This window comes from Pseudophryne corroboree, chromosome 2 (genome assembly GCF_028390025.1).
Source record: "Pseudophryne corroboree isolate aPseCor3 chromosome 2, aPseCor3.hap2, whole genome shotgun sequence".
NCBI lineage: Eukaryota > Metazoa > Chordata > Amphibia > Anura > Myobatrachidae > Pseudophryne > Pseudophryne corroboree.
In genome coordinates this window covers 834,793,139-834,810,433 of record NC_086445.1, presented here as the reverse complement: position 1 = coordinate 834,810,433, position 17,295 = coordinate 834,793,139, and the positions used below count along the sequence as shown (strand labels likewise).

Here is a 17,295-nt window from a genome sequence, read left to right as displayed (position 1 = left end):
TGTCTGCAATACTTGTAAATAGTTATTGTTAACTAAAGGGTTATTGTTGAGCCATCTGTTGAGAGGCTCAGTTGTTTTTCATACTGTCAAACTGGATATAGTATCACGAGTTGTACGGTGTGATTGGTGTGGCTGGTAAGAGTCTTACCCGGGATTCTAAATCCTTCCTTATTATGTCAGCTCGTCCGGGCACAGTGTCCTAACTGAGGCTTGGAGGAGGGTCATAGTGGGAGGAGCCAGTGCACACCAGGTAGTCATAAATCTTTCTAGAGTGCCCAGCCTCCTTCGGAGCCCGCTATTCCCCATGGTCCTTACGGAGTTCCCAGCATCCACTACGGACTACGAGAAATAGAATTACCGGTGAGTAAATTCTTATTTTTTTTCCTCCCACTTCCACCTATGGCAGAATTCTCATTATTGGTACTATTGGTGTATACAAGGTGCATGTGGCTTGGGCCCTTCCTCCTCCTGGAACCCTTGCCCTGGGCCACCCAACCAGTGTCTGATCAACAATTATGCTGATCAGGCTGCGGTCTAGGGCATCTACCCTGTTGTGCCACTGCAGTTGAACTACTTAGTTACACCATTCTGGGACTGGGAGATCATGTATAAAATTATGAGTTGAGCCTTATATTGTATATTTGCTTATGCTGCCATTTCCAGTACATTTTGGATCATTACAATACAGTCAGTTCTATGCAGTAACATCCTCGTAGCTAAATTCTATATACATCCAAATAGATTGCATGTAATAGATGCCATCTGGTCAGAATTGTACTGTGTGTGGTCAGCATAAGGATCCAATACTGTAAGGTGAAGAGATAACTCATGTTAGTACCCATATACTCAGATCTGTCATACCAGCACTTGGATTTCTCTAAATATATTGTACTCTCTGGGCGGTATCCAATTAGCTGCAATCTTTTTTCAGGCAATGGTCATTATTGTTGTATCGAATTATAGGCTGTTTTTATTGTCCGAAAAAGGAGCTGCTATCGTGCGATGACACATGGGATCCGGGATAAATTCCCAATCCCACGTGTTATCACAGCTCTGAGAGCTGCTTATCACAGATTATACTTCGGGTGCCTAGGGCACCCAAAGCATAATCCTCGATAAGTGCGGGTTATGGGGGCTAATTGGAGATCTTATTAGCAGTGGTAAATTACAGCTGCTAATAGGATACCCCCTGTGTCTTTGATTCTGTACCGAGTACTTCATGACCTTTTGCTGATTTTTATTTATTAAAAACAAACAAGGCTGGAAGAACATTTGCACAGCAAAAGGTATTTATTACATTTTGTCACACCCACCCAAGTGCTGCTGAATCGGTTGCATCATTATTGAACACCATGACACCCTCTAGAACTATACATAAAATAACAGCAAAATGTTGTAAGAATTCCAAAACAGGTCATTACTGTTCATTATTTAAGGGTAAATGTGGAAATTTAGCATCTTAAACCACACAACGCTTGTTACACCGTCTATGGTGGGTAAATATAACAATATTAGTGTGATTACAGCTTCAGTTCCTCATTGTGCGTATACAGTGTACGGGAATTGATCTCACACTGGCTTACTCCTACACACTCCACAATCGGCTATATAATAATATTGTGCCGCATAACTGTATAAATATGTAACAGGCAAAGTGATAGCTTGGGGACTTTAGGAGACTCTCTGTTCTCTGCTGTGCATTATACCCTGTCAGTGGTATGCAACAGAACAGTACTTTGCTACATACTAAACATATAGAAATAACATTTGCTACATAGAAATCTGAAGCAAGTACTGTAGTAAGTGTTTCTCCATTGTCAAGAACGTGAGGACAGGACATCGGGCGGTAGTATGAGAGAGACATTGTGACTGATAAGAGTGATGTGTTTGAGTTTTACACTATGGTGCAGTACATTGTTGAATCTAGCAATAAAAGATACACAAATGTTATATTCTAATGAATCATATAGAAAAGAATGTACATGTATTTTACACATTTTACATAATTGTCAAATGTATGTTTGCCTATTAGGTAATCGTGGGGCAGATGTATTAAGCCTAAAGATGGCATAAGGAAGTGATAAACCAGTGATAAGTGCAAGGTGATAAACGCTTGAGCCAATCAGCGCCTAACTGTTAATTTACATATTGGAGCTGATTGGCTGGTGCGTTTATCACCTTGCACTTATCATTGGTTTATCACTTCCTTATGCCTTCTCCAGGTTAATACATCTGCCCCCATGTTTGAAATTCAAACAATAAAGGTGCAATGCAATACCACACATAAAATAACACTTCAGGAAAAAGATTTATACAGGTATCAGATAAAATAATAGTGGATAGAAGTAGGTGAATAGGCCCTACCTCTATCCCCAAATATAGAGTCTGAGCCGTAGAGGCCCCACCTCACAATTTACAGGACTTAAAGGATCTTATGCTATACAGATGTAGACGCGCTCATGTATTCTTTGGCTAATCGCACCCCGACTAGATTGCCACTGGTAGCATGCCCCTGCGTATATTCGCACCCGCAGACCATAGACAATGCATTACCTAATCATGGGTGCGAATAGTTGCAGCTGGGCGCAGCTAATTGTTGCTGTGATGCTTGTGTATTCATCGTGGCAGCGGTGAGCATTGCTACTTCTGTAGATCACATTTTTAGGTAAGGTGCAGTGGAAGACTGCTGGAGGCAGTCGATATACTGTTTGGAAATGTTAAGTATGAATATGGTGTAATATCAGACACAGTTGTGGAAAATGCAGTAGACTAGCATAGCATGACATGTAGGCAGAAGGTACTAGTAAAAAAGAAAGTCAAGAAAGCGGGAATACAGTATTGGTATAGTACAGTTACCAAGCATTCTGTAGGAGATGAATAGTGCTGTGACTGGAGGTGTGGCTAGACAGGTCTAATCATGGGCAGATTGGGAACTGAAAGTGGCCCTGGAAAAATTTGTCCTCACATGGGCAGCACCAGAGGTATACTGTGTAACCATGGCGGCAGCACCACCCCTCACATGTCAACAAACAAAACCCACATCGGCCCACCAGGAATCATCCCCTCCACCCCCGTGGCGCCCAACAAATCGAGCAGCTGTTAAGCGAGGCAGATTAACCGCAGCCAGCTTGAAGAGTTAGGCTGGAGAACACCCAGTTGCGGCAGCAAAATCATCAACTACTTCTCCTGAATTGTTATGTAAAATTACAATCTCAAATTATGAGGAGGTCTGTGCTAATGCTTGTTGATTAGTGGCGTTCTACTTATAGCAGTGTATATACTGTATACCTTAGGGGGAGTAATAACAAAGACATAACTCTCCTGTCACTGGACACTCACGACACTTGTATATCTGTGTGCGACTGAGCGTCTTAATCTATATACGAAGTGCCACAGCTTTTTTTCCAAAAACAATTTCCGTTGTGCTCTGTCACACACAATAGTAAATGTCACATATCAAATTAATCACCACAGTCTCCTGATGCATCCTAGTCACATCACTTTGGGACCGAGACGTATTTTATGCAAAAAAAAAAATGCCCGGCAGAGTTGCATGGGACCTAGCGGCTCACTGGCGGCAGGCATCTCACGCCACTTGGTGAGACTAGATGTATGAGGACACATCTGTATACATTTATTTTAGCCTTTAGATTTAAAATATAATTTACTTGCGCTGGTGAGTGCTAGAGCAGCTCAGATTAGGTTGTAAATGGAACTCTTGTGAATCTTTGTGTATGTTAACAGTAGCAATAACATGTTAGCTTGTGTCAACAAGCAATAAATCAATTAAATAATTAATATAGCTTTAAAATAGAAAAAAAGCAATAGAATTAGATGATAATGTTATAACTCTTTCCCAATATTTTCTGTGCCTCTAAGAAGCTGGATGAGTGTGGGATTAACTTACAATTTAGATTTAAGATGAACTATATATCGATTGTTGGAGCAATAAACAATATATTGGTAGTTAATAGGCGGGTGTGTACACCCAACATGTCTGTGAACTGCGTCAGTCACAAATATACCAGTTCGGCCCTGCAGCATAGCTGATGCTGATTTATTGCATGCCTGACTGTGTACTGCCGACCGTCCCATGTGCCGGTCACAGGAACCACAGACAAAGATGTCACAGCTGAGCGGGCTGATTCAAATGCCCGTCCAAATGGGATGTCTGGCCAGACATATGGAGTGGCCTATTGCATACCTCCCAACATCAGCAGTGAGAAAAGAGGGACATGGCGCGCCTGTGTCCGAAAAGGGGGACAGGGCCTCGTGTGGAGGGGGTGAGACCTCAGGTGGAGGGGCGGGGTCTCACAGCACGACCCCCAAATTCGTCATTTCGGGGGCGTGCCCAGTGCTCACTGAGCAGCTGGGCAGCCCGCGGCTCACCTCTCTGAACTGGTTAGATGCACAAGTCATCTACTCAGTGTGATCACCGGCTGCTTTGCAGAGCAATAGTGATCACAGGCTATCCCAACTGCCCGCCTCCCCCCCTTCCCGTGTACAAATAGAGGGACTGTCCCGCGGGACAGTAGGGAGGTATGCGATTGGTAAGTGTGTATGCTTAAATATCAACTGCTCTGTTAGTGGATCTGGTGGTTGTGGATCCGTCGTCATAGCGTGTACCCAGCGTTTTATATTCCCCCCCCCATGCTTTACTATATAAAAGTGACTTCTATTGTTACTCCTGACGTACTTTATTTACTTGTCACATCTTTAATTGCATCCCCATATTTAGATAGGGATAAGATTATGAAAATGGAATTAATCATAACAAAGAGCGAGAACCAGGGAGTAATGAAGAATCAGATGCACATTTGTCATAGTGTGCATAGTGCAATGTGGAGCATACATAAGATTCTACAATTCATAATGATACTGAGCTATCCAGTTTCCCCTGTGTATAAATGTATATATTTTATGCTGGTATCCCAATGACATTTACTTTCTGATTATTACCACAACAATTATTTCCATCTACTTCTGCAATCTCCTCTATTATGACCATAATTATGTAGTTCTGATTCTGTTTATTACACAAAAGAAAATAGATCTACAGTATGTTACAAATGTGAATGTAGTAGTTTATTAGTTACCTACGTGAAAAGATTTATACATTTAATGTAGTATTGGCGTGAATGTAATCTATATTTCTGCAATGGTGCCATTGCATGCATGTCAGTTACCCTAAGCCTGAAATAACAGACATGTGCTTGTGAATGGAACGTCACCCAGAAGTAATAGGATTTTTGTTTCCATGCTGTAATTAGTTGTGTCTTGTTGTACTGCCGAGAGGAACCAGGGAATTGCAGGTCATAAAATTATTTCATAACTTCTTCTTTTCACATGGAACTTGTTTGGCTGACAATTGTACTATGTGCAGGATTGGAATGGCCCATAGGGGTACAGGGCCAACCCCTCCTCAAGGGATCAGGTTCCAAATTGTGCACATGAATTATACATCTCCTATATAATAGCCCAGATCTGTGACTTTGTGCCTGTGTGTATAACGCTGGGCGTGGCTAGGAGCTCTCATTGGGTTAGTAGCAGGTCTATCACACCCAGTCCACAGCTAATTGGGCGAGAAACGCCCTCCCACACAGGTTACATCCAATGGGAGGCTCTGCCTTTTTCCTGCTGTGTTTTCACAGAGTAGGATTAGCAATGGGACTGATGGAGCTGCAGCTCCAGCCCACACCCTAAAATAGGCCCACTACATCTGCAGCATCAAACTCTCCAACAGTTTACACATAAAATTTTTTACAAATTCGAAAGGGGGCATGGCCACGGGTACAGGCGCATGGCCACGCCCCTTTTCCTATACTTTCAATGGAAAAATGCAAAAATCGGTACAGACCATAAAAAATGGGACTGTACCTGACAAAAAGGTACAGTTGGAGGGTATGCCACTGCATCTGCAGCAAGTCTCTGCGCTGCAGATATGGGAAAAAAAATCCTTTTACTGCAGCGTCCTATGTCCTGCTGCCAGTCTGCCTGCCCCCTCCAGCATCAACAATCCCCACTCCCTAGCTGCAGCGCAGGTGGAACAAAAGCTGCTGCGGCCACCGGCATAGATGTGTATGAAAGTGATGCAGCAGAAGGCTTTCATAGCCCTCCTTGCGCCGCATACTCTCTGAGCCCCGAAGCCTTCTCTGCGTGTGATGTTACAGAAGTGCCTCCCCGCCACAGCCACACCCAGATCCCCAGAGGCCCTGACTCCGCAACACAGCACCTGGGCTGCCGGCCTGGAAGCCCCGAGATGGCTAATGTAACGGATAGAGTGGGTGATATCGTGGAGGGTAATGTCTGGACGCAACCGCCCCTCCCCCTCCCACGGCACCCCCGGATCCCATCCGCGTCTTCCCCGCACCCGCCACTCCCCCAACCAAAGCTAGGTGATTCATCAGGCCCTGCGTGCGCTGTTCACCCCATTGCAAGGGGCTTCGACCCCTTAACCATCGCACGCCCTTTGTCCGTGCAATATTTAACCACTCACACAATTATGATTGGAGGTAATGCTCCATATAATAACAATATTGCACGCCACAAGGGTGTGCAAGGGTTAAGGTGGCGTAGCCCCTTACGACGGTGTGAAGAGCGCCCATAGGGCGCGATGAATCACCTAGTTATACATATGTTACATTATACTGCACAGTACTATGGTGTATTTTCTATAGTGAATTGCTGTTATTAATCTGGTACATTATCATGCATGCATTAGCTAATGGTTAGCCAATCCTCTAAACGGGACCCTATCACTGCATTCCCCTGGGGCCCTTCATGCCCAGTCCAACACTTCCTGTGTGTGGGATTCATTGCTTACTATCTTGTCATGCTCATATCAAGGGTGTGTTTATTTATGATTAATGACCCTATAAATGTAGTGATATGCCTGTCTTCATGAATCACCTAACTCTGCCCAGCATCCTCTCTGTTACATCCTTTAGAATGAGCAGTCACTAGTTAGTCTAGGGAAGGGGTGGCCAGATTTTTGGAGTCAGCAAATCTACTTTGCAAGCTGAAAAGCTTTTGTGATTTACCTGGGTGGGATATTAGTACATACCGCAGGCATATGCCCGAAAAGGGGGCATGACCTCACTGGACAGGGTATAGGGACAGTCTCGCCCGAAATCACGCAATGGCCCCCACAGTAATAAACACTTGCCTCACACAGGAAAAAAAAAAACTCAAACACATTGGCCCACACAGGAAAAACCTCAAACACATTGACCCCCACAGGAAAAACATCAAACACATTGTCCCACACAGGAGTAAAACACATTGTCCCCCACAGGAGTAAATCACCTTGCCCCCACAGGAGTAAAATACATTGCTCCCCCCACACAGGAGTAAAACACACACAGGAATAAAACACGTTGCCCCACACAGGAGTAAAACACATTTCCCCCACAGGAGTAAAACACACAGAGGAATAAAACACATTGCCCCACACAGGAGTAAAACACATTGCTCCCACAGGAGTAAAACACATTGATTGCCCTCACAGGAGTAAAAAATAATTCCCCCAGAGGATTAACACATATTGCCCCACACAAGAAAAAAAAAAATTGTTCCCTAAAACCTATATTAAATTGCCCAGTCCAACTGACCTGTCAGAGAGGAACTCCTAAGTCCAGCAGCAGCCTCAGTGCGGCGGGTGGGCAGGCCGTCTGCGGTTACCACCATGCCCGTCAATCTTGGTCCCAGTGTTGGCCACACTACACCCCTTAGCTGGCCCTGAACCCGTATTCCCCGGGTGAAAGGCTGGATGGGGGAAGAATGAATGCCTTTACCCTTGTGTTTTAACAATACATTTATTTGACTGCATTTTATTGTATAGCAGCACAGCTTCTTTATGGTTTGATTACACATTTATTGGATTGAGAATACCTACACATGTAGAAATCAGTGTAGATGAAAATATATACAGTATATAAAGAAACCTTTATGTGCATATGACCAGTTTATTCAAGTAAGCATACATGAGTCCTCACAGTGTGACTTATCCATCACGTTTTGGGTGCAATAGAATGGAAGCTGTGAGATCTGATCTCTGGATGATATTATCTCACCTCTAATCTCCTAAGTGGTTTACACGTGGGGTGCAGCTACCCATCAGTATTACACTATTGTTTTTTTCCCTTGTTTTTATGTATGGACTTCATCATTACAAATGTTCCAATGCAATGTCCAAAATGATGATCTCATTGTATTCTTCTAGATTTCCTATTAGTTTGTTCGGGTTGTTTTAGGCCAGTGCATTGGGATTATTGGGATGTAGTCATAATATTGACATTGACAATGTCAATATACTACATCCTTTTCAGATTGTAGTCATTATGTGGACATTTAAAATGTCAACAGTTTTGATGTCGACATTGCTGAAATGTTGACATTGAACATGACGGCTCATGCAAAATGTCACAATGTTTAAAATGTTGACTTGTGAAATGCTGACATTAGGGTTAGGGTGCAGGAGGGAAGGGTTATGGTTAGGTACTGGGGGGGAGTTAGGCAGGAGGGAAAGTTAGAGTTAGGCTATCGGAGAGCTAGGCACTGGGGGAGGATTAAGCTGCAGGAGGGGAGTTTAGGCAATGAAGAGAGGGTTAGGGTTAAACTGCGGGAGGGGAGATTAGGGTTAGACACTGGGGAAGGGTTAGGGCTAGGCTGCAGGAGAGAAGGTTAGGGTTAGGCACTGGGGGAGGGTTAGGCTATTGGAGGTCAGGGCTAGGATCTGGGGGAGGATTAGGCTGCAGGAGGGGAGTTTAGACAGTGGAGAGAGGATTAGGGTTCGGCTGCAGGAAAGGAGATTAGGGTTAGACACTGGGGAAGGGTTAGGCTGCAGGAGGGGAGGTTAGGGTTAGGCATCTTGGGTGGATTAGGCTGCAGGAGGGGAGATTAGAGATAGGCACTAGGGAGAGGGTTAGGTTGAAGGAGGGGAGGTTAGGTTAGGCACTGGGGAGAGGGTTAGGCTATGAGAGGGGAGGTTAAGGTTATTCACTGGGGGAGGATAAGGCTGCAGGAGGAGGGGCTAAGGTCAGGCACTATGGAGAGGGTTAGGTTGCAGGAGGGGAGGTTAGGTAAGGCACTAGTGGAAGTGTTGGCTATGAGAAGGGAGGTTAGTGATAGGCACTGGGGGGGAGGTCTAGGGTAGGCTGCAGATTAGGTTAGGCACTGGGTGGATGGTTAGGCTGTTGGAGGGAGATTAGGGTTAGGCGCTTGGGAATGGTTAGGGTTAGGCTGCAGGAGGGGAGGTTAGAGTTGGGCACTGAGGGGAGGGTTAGGCTATGAGAGGGGAGATTAGGTAAGGCATTGGGTGGAGAGTTAGGCTATAGGCAGCAGGAGGTGTCTGTTATATGTAGATGCATCCTGCATGCATGTATGATTCATTACTGAGTCCAAGGATGCAGCATCGGATCACCTGCATCACCATCGGCCAGCCAAGTAACGTGGATGCTGGAGGACATTGCCATAGCTAAGTATCCCTCCTCCACCAGAGTGCACCTAGTGCCAATACTCAATAATAGCCAGAGAATGGATTTTTTTTCTCTCTGACGTCCTAGTGGATGCTGGGAACTCCGTAAGGACCATGGGGAATAGCGGCTCCGCAGGAGTCTGCGCACAACTAAAAGAAAGCTTTTAGACTACCTGGTGTGCACTGGCTCCTCCCACTATGACCCTCCTCCAAGCCTCAGTTAGATTTTTGTGCTCGGCCGAGCTGGATGCACACTAGGGGCTCTCCTGAGCTCTTAGAAAGAAAGTATAATTTAGGTTTTTTATTTACAGTGAGACCTGCTGGCAACAGGCTCACTGCAACGAGGGACTAAGGGGAGAAGAAGCGAACCTACCTGCTTGCAGCTAGCTTGGGCTTCTTAGGCTACTGGACACCATTAGCTCCGGAGGGATCGACCGCATGGAACTGGCCTTGGTGTTCGGTCCCGGAGCCGCGCCGCCGTCCCCCTTACAGAGCCAGAAGCAAGAAGAAGTCCGGAAAATCGGCGGCATGAAGACTTCTGTCTTCTCCAAGGTAGCGCACAGCACTGCAGCTGTGCGCCATTGCTCCTCATACACACTTCACACTCCGGTCACTGAGTGTGCAGGGCGCTGGGGGGGGGGCGCCCTGAGCAGCAATAAAAACACCTTGGCTGGCAAAACAATCACAATATATAGCCCCAGAGGCTATATATGTGATAATTACCCCTGCCAGAATCCTTAAAAAAGCGGGAGAAAAGTCAGCGAAAAAGGGGCGGAGCTATCTCTCAGCACACTGGCGCCATTTCTCCCTCACAGTCCGCTGGAAGGAAGCTCCCTGGCTCTCCCCTGCAGTCTACACTACAGAAAAGGGTAAAAAAGAGAGGGGGGGCACTAAATTTAGGCGCAGTAAATATTATAGCAGCTATAGGGGACATAATTCAGTTAGTCCCTGCATTTTATAGCGCTCTGGTGTGTGCTGGCATACTCTCTCTCTGTCTCCCCAAAGGGCTTCTGTGGGGTCCTGTCCTCTATTAGAGCATTCCCGGTGTGTGTGCGGTGTGTCGGTACGGCTGTGTCGACATGTTTGATGAGGAAAATTATGTGGAGGCGGAGCAGATGCCCATAGAAGTGATGTCACCCCCTGCGGGGCAGACACCTGAGTGGATGGTTTTATGGAAGGAATTACGTGCAAGTGTCGACTCCTTACACAAAAAATTTGGCGACATGCCAAATGCGGGACAGCCGGCTTCTCAGCTCGTGCCTGCCCAGGTGTCTCAAAGGCCATCAGGGGCTCTAAAACGCCTGCTACCTCAGATGGCAGACGCAGATGTCGACACGGATACTGATACCAGTGTCGACGACGATGAGTCAAATCTAATGTCCACTAGGGCCATTCGTTGCATGATTGAGGCAATGAAGGAGGTATTACACATTTCGGAGATAAACCCAGGTACCACTAAAAAGGGTATTATGTGTGGGGAGAAAAAACTACCCGTAGTTTTTCCCCCATCTGAAGAATTAAATGAAGTGTGTGAAGAAGCGTGGGCTTTCCCCGATAAAAGATTGGTAATCTCTAAGAAATTACTAATGGCGTTCCCTTTCCCGCCAGAGGATAGGTCACGTTGGGAAACACCTCCTAGGGTGGATAAAGCGCTCACACGTTTGTCTAAAAAGGTGGCACTTCCGTCTCCGGATACGGCCGCCCTAAAGGAGCCTGCGGATAGAAAGCAGGAGGCGATCCTGAAGTCTGTATATACACACTCAGGCATTATACTTAGACCAGCTATTGCGTCAGCATGGATGTGCAGTGCTGCCGCTGCATGGTCAGATTCCCTGTCAGAAAATATTGACACCCTAGACAGGGACACTATTCTCCTAACCATAGAGCATATAAAAGACTCAGTCTTATACATGAGAGATGCACAGAGGGAGATCTGCCGGCTGGCATCTAAAATAAGTGCATTGTCCATTTCTGCTAGGAGAGGCTTATGGACTCGGCAGTGGACAGGGGATGCAGATTCCAAAAGGCACATGGAAGTTTTGCCTTATAAGGGTGAGGAGTTATTCGGGGATGGTCTCTCAGACCTAGTTTCCACAGCGACAGCTGGGAAATCAGCATTTTTACCCCAGGTTTCCTCACAGCCTAAAAAAGCGCCGTTTTATCAAGTACAGTCCTTTCGGACCCAGAGAAACAGGCGAGGAAAAGGCGGGTCCTTTCTGTCCAGAGGCAGAGGTAGGGGAAAAAGGCTGCAACAAACAGCAGGTTCCCAGGAGCAAAAGTCCTCCCCCGCTTCTTCCAAGTCCACCGCATGACGGTGGGGCTCCACAGGCGGAGCCAGGTACGGTGGGGGGCCACCTCAAAAATTTCAGCGATCAGTGGGCTCGCTCACAGGTGGATCCCTGGATCTTGCAAATAGTATCTCAGGGGTACAAACTGGAATTCGAGGCGTCTCCCCCCCGCCGTTTCCTCAAATCTGCCTTGCCAACGACTCCCTCAGGCAGGGAGGCTGTGCTAGAGGCAATTCACAAGCTGTATTCCCAGCAGGTGATAGTCAAGGTGCCCCTACTTCAACAAGGACGGGGTTACTATTCCACACTGTTTGTGGTACCGAAACCGGACGGTTCGGTGAGACCCATTTTAAATTTGAAATCCTTGGACACATACATAAAAAAGTTCAAGTTCAAGATGGAATCGCTCGGGGCGGTTATTGCAAGCCTGGACGAGGGGGATTACATGGTATCCCTGGACATCAAGGATGCTTACCTGCATGTCCCCATTTATCATCCTCACCAGGAGTACCTCAGATTTGTGGTACAAAATTGCCATTACCAATTCCAGACGCTGCCGTTTGGACTGTCCACGGCACCGAGGGTGTTTACCAAGGTAATGGCGGAAATGATGATACTCCTTCGAAAAAAGGGAGTTTTAATTATCCCGTACTTGGACGATCTCCTAATAAAGGCGAGATCCAGGGAGCAGTTGTTGGTAGGAGTAGCACTATCTCAGGAGGTGCTACACCAGCATGGTTGGATTCTGAATATTCCAAAGTCACAGCTGGTTCCGACGACACGTCTACTGTTCCTGGGAATGATTTTGGACACAGTCCAGAAAAAAGTGTTTCTCCCGGAGGAGAAAGCCAAGGAGCTGTCATCTCTAGTCAGAGACCTCCTGAAACCAAAACAGGTGTCGGTGCATCACTGCACGCGAGTCCTGGGAAAGATGGTGGCTTCTTACGAAGCAATTCCTTTCGGCAGGTTCCATGCCAGAATCTTTCAGTGGGACCTGTTGGACCAATGGTCCGGATCGCATCTTCAGATGCATCGGCTAATAACCCTGTCTCCAAGAACCAGGGTGTCTCTGCTGTGGTGGCTGCAGAGTGCTCATCTCCTAGAGGGCCGCAGATTCGGCATACAGGACTGGGTCCTGGTGACCACGGATGCCAGCCTTCGAGGCTGGGGGGCAGTCACTCAGGGAAGAAACTTCCAAGGACTATGGTCGAGTCAGGAAACTTCCTTGCACATAAATATTCTAGAACTAAGGGCCATTTACAATGCCCTAAGTCAGGCAAAACCCCTGCTTCAAAACCAGCCGGTACTGATCCAGTCAGACAACATCACGGCGGTCGCCCATGTAAACCGACAGGGTGGCACAAGAAGCAGGACGGCAATGGCAGAAGCCACAAGGATTCTCCGATGGGCGGAAAATCACGTGCTAGCACTGTCAGCAGTGTTCATTCCGGGAGTGGACAACTCAGCAGGCACGACCTCCACCCGGGAGAGTGGGGACTTCATCCAGAAGTCTTCACACTGATTGTAAATCGTTGGGAACGGCCACAGGTGGACATGATGGCGTCCCGCCTAAACAAAAAACTGGAGAGATATTGCGCCAGGTCAAGGGACCCTCAGGCGATAGCGGTGGACGCTCTAGTGACACCGTGGGTGTACCAGTCAGTTTATGTGTTCCCTCCTCTGCCTCTCATACCAAAGGTACTGAGAATAATAAGAAAACGAGGAGTAAGGACAATACTCATGGTTCCGGATTGGCCAAGAAGAGCTTGGTACCCGGAACTTCAAGAGATGATCTCAGAGGACCCATGGCCTCTGCCGCTCAGACAGGACCTGCTGCAGCAGGGGCCCTGTCTGTTCCAAGACTTACCGCGGCTGCGTTTGACGGCATGGCGGTTGAACGCCGGATCCTAAAGGAAAAGGGCATTCCGGAGGATGTCATTCCTACGCTGATTAAAGCCAGGAAAGATGTAACGGTTAAACATTATCACCGCATATGGCGGAAATATGTTGCTTGGTGTGAGGCCAATAAGGCCCCAACAGAGGAATTTCAGCTGGGTCGATTTCTGCACTTCCTACAGGCAGGAGTGACTATGGGCCTAAAATTAGGCTCCATTAAGGTACAGATATCGGCTCTGTCGATTTTTTTCCAAAAAGAACTAGCTTCACTACCTGAAGTTCAGACATTTGTAAAAGGAGTGCTGCATATTCTGCCCCCCTTTGTGCCTCCAGTGGCACCCTGGGATCTCAACGTGGTGTTGAATTTCCTAAAATCACATTGGTTTGAGCCACTAAAGACCGTGGATCTAAAATATCTCACGTGGAAAGTGGTCATGTTATTGGCCTTGGATTCGGCCAGGCGTGTATCAGAATTGGCGGCTTTGTCATTTAAAAGTCCTTATCTGATTTTCCATATGGATAGGGCAGAATTGAGGACTCGTCCCCAGTTTCTCCCTAAGGTGGTATCTGCTTTTCACTTGAACCAACCTATTGTAGTGCCTGCGGCTACTAGCGACTTGGAGGATTCCAAGTTACTGGACGTAGTCAGGGCCTTGAAAATTTATGTTTCCAGGACGGCTGGAGTCAGGAAAACTGACTCGCTATTTATCCTGTATGCACCCAACAAACTGGGTGCTCCTGCTTCTAAGCAGACTATTGCTCGCTGGATTTGTAGCACAATTCAGCTGGCGCATTCTGCGGCTGGACTGCCGCATCCTAAATCAGTAAAAGCCCATTCTACAAGGAAGGTGGGCTCATCTTGGGCGGCTGCCCGAGGGGTCTCGGCTTTACAACTTTGCCGAGCTGCTACTTGGTCAGGGGCAAACACGTTTGCAAAATTCTACAAATTTGATACCCTGGCTGAGGAGGACCTTGAGTTCTCTCATTCGGTGCTGCAGAGTCATCCGCACTCTCCCGCCCGTTTGGGAGCTTTGGTATAATCCCCATGGTCCTTACGGAGTTCCCAGCATCCACTAGGACGTCAGAGAAAATAAGAATTTACTCACCGGTAATTCTATTTCTCGTAGTCCGTAGTGGATGCTGGGCGCCCGTCCCAAGTGCGGATTGTCTGCAATACTTGTAAATAGTTGTTGTTCACAAAAGGGTTATTGTTATGAGCCATCTGTTGAGAGGCTCAGTTAAATTTCATACTGTTAACTGGTTATGGTATCACGAGTTATACGGTGTGATTGGTGTGGCTGGTATGAGTCTTACCCGGGATTCAAAATCCTTCCTTATTGTGTCAGCTCTTCCGGGCACAGTATCCTAACTGAGGCTTGGAGGAGGGTCATAGTGGGAGGAGCCAGTGCACACCAGGTAGTCTAAAAGCTTTCTTTTAGTTGTGCCCAGACTCCTGCGGAGCCGCTATTCCCCATGGTCCTTACGGAGTTCCCAGCATCCACTACGGACTACGAGAAATAGAATTACCGGTGAGTAAATTCTTATTTTTTCAACTTGATAAATATGTTCCTTATTTACAAAACTACAAATTCAGATCTATAGTGCAAAAGCACTTCTGAGACATGTACCTAGTACAGTGCAAGTGGTCCAGATTTTATTGATGTCTGAATTGATATAATTGATATTTGGGCCAAAATAGGGCCATATGTGGAGAAACCAAAAGTTGCCACCTATTAATATTAACCTTTATATCGCACCAAACTTTTTTCACATTGCTCCCTGAGCTTACACTTTAGATTCTCAGCCACACATAAGTACAAACAGTAAAATGATCCTACTAGTATATATTGTGGACTGTGAGAGGAAACTGGATCACCTGGAGGAAACCCTTGTTAACATGAGGAATCCATAAAACGTAACACAGATAGTGTCAGGTCTGTCTGGAACCTTTTAGTCCAGGGTAGTGAGGCAGAAATGCACTTGCTTAAAAAAAGGAATTAGTTGGATCAAGCCATGGTTATGTGTTCAAATGTGTGTAGGTTATTTTGTGGGATGGGATTATTTAGATGAGCTGGTAATTGGATTTTTACAGAGGCATTCCCAAGCTCTTTGTCTTTCTTTTCCTTGTTATGTTCCATTGCATTCAGGCTTATAAAACACAGTGTATTCCCCTGCCTTACTCATTCTTAAATTGAGTACCCTTTCAGAAGATGTGAAAACTTGACATGCATATGCAAGATGAAGGAATGGATTACAGCACGCAGTATGGTGGATACAGTTACCATGACAACTAGACAGATTTTATTTATATATATATATATATATATATATATATATATACACTAGGTGATTCATCGCGCCCTACGGACGCTCTTCACACCTTAACCCTTGCACACCCTTGTGGCGTGCAATATTTATGGAGCATTACCTCATAAGTGTGTGAGTGGTTAAATTTTGCACGGACAAAGGGCGTGCGATGGTTAAGGGGTCGAAGCCCCTTGCAATGGGGTGAACAGCGCATGCAGGGCCTGATGAATCACCTAGTAGGTGCTTTGGTTGGGGGAGTTGTGGGTGCGGGGAAGACACGGATGGGATCCGGGGGTGCCGCAGGAGGGGCGGTTGCGTCCAGACATTACCCTCCACGATATCACCCACTCTATCCGTTACATTAGCCATCTTGGGGCTTCCAGGCCGGCAGCCCAGGTGCTGTGTTGCGGAGTCAGGGCCTCTGGGGATCTGGGCGCGGCTGTGGCTGGGAGGCACTTCTGTAACATCACACGAAGAGAAGGCTCCGGGGCTCAGAGAGTATGCGGCGCAGGGAGGGTTATGAAAGCCTTCTGCTGCATCACTTTCATACACATCTATGCCGGTGGCCGCAGCAGCTTTTGTTCCACCTGCGCTGCGGCTAGGGAATGGGGATTGTTGATGCTGGGCGGCAGGCGGACTATCAGTAGGACATAGGACGCTGCAGTAAAAGGATTTTTTTCCCATATCTGCAGCGCAGAGACTTGCTGCAGATGCAGTGGCATACCCTCCAGCTGTACCTTTTTGTCAGGTACAGTCTCTTTTTTTTATGGTCTGTACCGATTTTTGACTCTCCATGCTTCCATTGAAAGTATAGGAAAAGCGGCGTGGCCACGTGGCTGTACCCGTGGCCACGCCCCCTTTCGAATTTGTATCAATTTTTATGTGTAAATTGTTGGAGGGTATGTTGCTGCAGATGCATGGGGCCTATTTTGGGGTGTGGGCTGGAGCTGCAGCTCCATCAGTCCCATTGCTAATCATGCTCTGTGAAAACACAGCAGGCAAAGGCAAGAGCCTCCCATTGGATGTAACCTGTGTGGGAGGGCGTTTCTCGCCCAATCAGCTGTGGACTGGGTGTGATAGACCTGCTGCTAACCCAATGAGAGCTCCTAGCCACGCCCAGCGTTAGACACACAGGCACAGAGTCAAAGCTCTGGGCTATTATATAGGAGATGGAACCTCTTGTAAAACACAATACACAAACAATTCCTGAAAAATATCAGTATCTTTTCCTCAACAAGTAGTGACAATTAAACCCCTTTTCCGCTAGCTCTTAGAAACACGGGTAAATGCGCGGGGGCGCGCATTTACCCGTGTTTTTTCCTAGTGGAA

At 46.7% G+C, this 17,295-nt stretch overlaps 1 protein-coding gene across 2 annotated transcripts in view; it reads left to right on the top strand.

Annotated features, from left to right (window-relative positions):
- The window catches only part of SH3KBP1 (SH3 domain containing kinase binding protein 1), a 677,269-nt gene that overhangs the window by 163,138 nt on the left and 496,836 nt on the right, over nt 1–17,295 (top strand). The gene's annotated exons all lie outside the window — the stretch shown is intronic.